General features: G+C 30.7%; 1 non-coding gene across 1 annotated transcript; it reads right to left on the bottom strand.

Moving 5' to 3' along the window:
- Positions 1-1,809: 1,809 nt before the first annotated feature.
- Positions 1,810-1,880, bottom strand: Smp_tRNA_02268_Pseudo_TTG.1.1. The gene has a single exon. It is a non-coding gene (tRNA).
- Between the last annotated feature and the right edge of the window lie 751 nt (positions 1,881-2,631).

The following is a 2,631-nucleotide window of genomic DNA, read 5'->3' as shown; positions in this document are numbered from 1 at the left end:
TGTAATTAATATCACAGACCACCATATGCTAGAAAAATAATAAAAGCAAAAATTAATAGACCGTAATAACCGGCCTTAAAGTTTTGAAAAAAATGTTCAGCTGTCAATTCAGATATGCTCAACTGTAGTTTCTTTACGTTCCTCAGCTGGGGCAACAAAAACTTTGTTGAATTTCGTATCTAGCGATACAGTCCGTGAAAAAAAGTAAAATCATAATCGAAACTACCGAACTTAATTCTGTAGTCATGGTAAAGCGTAAAATAATCATAGTTTTAATTCACTCAATGTACCGCCGAAACTAGAAAAACATATTACAGGACTACATAAATGATTAAAGATTAAAATGAATAGATTACGTCAACTAGGTTTGATGTAACATTAAAAGATGATCAGGAATATTGACCAAAAAATAAACATTTAAAAGCAAAGAATTCTTCAATATCTTCTAACTGTAAATAAATTATTAAACTAAATCAGTATATTAATCAAAATAACTTTTAATTATTTAAGCACACGTAACCGTTAATTTTGATGTTAAAAAGATGCTCAAATAAAGTGATATGTGGACAACAATAAGATGAAAACCATAATTATCTTACAGGAAAAAACAAACAAACAAGGCCATTTCATTTCTGTGAACCTTTATACATGGTTTGTTTGTTTGATTTCCCCTATGTAAACACATTATATGAATACTTATTCCGATGTATTAAGGAAGAAACAGTGGTAAAAGAAATGAGATAATGCACAACTATACTTTAAGTAATAATAGTAATAGTAGGAAGTGAAGTTAAAGTCATTTGGTAAAATTTGTAGCATCAGTTAGAAAGATACCATCACTACTATAAAAACAATGTTTTTAAGTAAAAAAAATAAACAAAATACAATAAATCAAAAGAGATTCTCTTTTTAAGTTTTTGTTTATTTTATACCCCTAGTGAAATCTAAATAAACAAATAGTCAAGTAACTAAGGAGAACAACGAAGATAAACATTTATGCCCATCAACTTCATGAGATCAATTTAGATTTAGAGGAAACCTGAATTTTTTTATCCTAATCAAAGTCAGTTTTGATAGCATCAAGACTTTAGTTTCTCCATAATGAGTTGCGTCCATATAACTTTAGTATGGACAGTTTAGGATTATGATCGGCTTCTCCAAGGAGCAAACGTTGAATGGATTCTCATGTTTGATTATCAGAAACTCCATAGGAATAATTAGTCTGAAAAGCTTGTTTCACCATAGTAGAGATAGCATTTTGTCAAGGTACTTCATCTTAATATGCTGATATCATCTACTCAGTTACGTTTTAAACATATATTCTCATAGTCTTTCACATTGCGCATCATTTCACCAACGCATAAACTGGGTAAAGAAGATGTTGGAGGGAGAACGGAATAGAAGTTTCACCTTATGATGCATAATAGCTTGTGGAGAATTATTATCAATTGATCTATCAAGGCTTCCAGGATGTAGTTCCTGAGACAGTGAAAACCAGTAACTATAGAGTTCATGAAACATAATTTTGAGTTGTGGCCTTTGAGTATTATGTTATTTTTTTTTCGCTTTACTCTTATACAGTGTGATTCACTTCCTAACTTTGACTTGTAATATTCGTTTATAATGACTTACTTTTTCTCATTTCTTCACGGTTTTATCATGCAACAAAGTCATTCCGAATATTTTGCAGTGAATAAACACCTCGTGTTTATAAGCAAAGACGGATAATGGCTAGCAGTGGAACCCAGGATGCGCGTTTAGTCCTACTTTGGACTCGTCAGTCGGATGTATCTGAATCCTAGAGTTGATGTTCACTCTGGGACTCGAACCCAGAACCGTTGGCTTCAAACGCCATTTCATTATCCACTTAGCTACTTATCAATTGCTGTCCTAAACAACAATGGGAAGATACAAGCAAACAACACCAAGTAAATTTTGTCTCTATATATCTTACGGTAATAATGTGTTGAGTCACTTAAATAAAATTAAATTGTAATATAAATTTCGAGATTTTATATGTATATTACTGCGTTACAAAATTTTTAAGGCTAAAAGAATAACAGATAACTTTCAATTAATTAGTTGTGTAAAGAAACATTTAAATAATAATTGAAAGAATCGAATGTTCTGTAATTTAACCTAAGAAATAAGAAACAGAAATCAAATCCGTCCAACTTTAAAATATCATAAAATTAGTGAATAAAGGATTGGAGTATGTACCTTGGTAACTATCTGTGAAACAAATATGTAGCAGATGAAATTCCATTCAATACTGTGTATGTTGGAAGTAAATTGCATAAAATGAAAAATGCAATAAAAAATTTAGTAATAAATATGTCAACTAATACAAAATTTCTGATTTGTTTCCTTTACAGTACAAAGGGTCTTTCAAAAATATTTCTATAGTTGAAAAGAAGAGATGAATTATTAATAAGACAGTGTACTCATGAATATGAAACAAAGAAGTTATTTAAATGTAAAAACAAAACAGGTGAATAACTCCTCCCATAGCTCTTCTAGGGCTACTGCCGGTCCGAAGAGCCCAAAATAAAGGAGGGTTGGGTGTGAGGTAAACGTTTCCATCCGTAGAAAACAAACCTACTAAAAAAACGCTAACCAGAATAAACAAAT

This window comes from Schistosoma mansoni, chromosome W (genome assembly GCF_000237925.1).
Source record: "Schistosoma mansoni strain Puerto Rico chromosome W, complete genome".
NCBI classification, from domain to species: domain Eukaryota; kingdom Metazoa; phylum Platyhelminthes; class Trematoda; order Strigeidida; family Schistosomatidae; genus Schistosoma; species Schistosoma mansoni.
The sequence above is the reverse complement of the archived record's forward strand: the minus strand, read 5'-3'. Positions and strand labels throughout refer to the sequence as shown.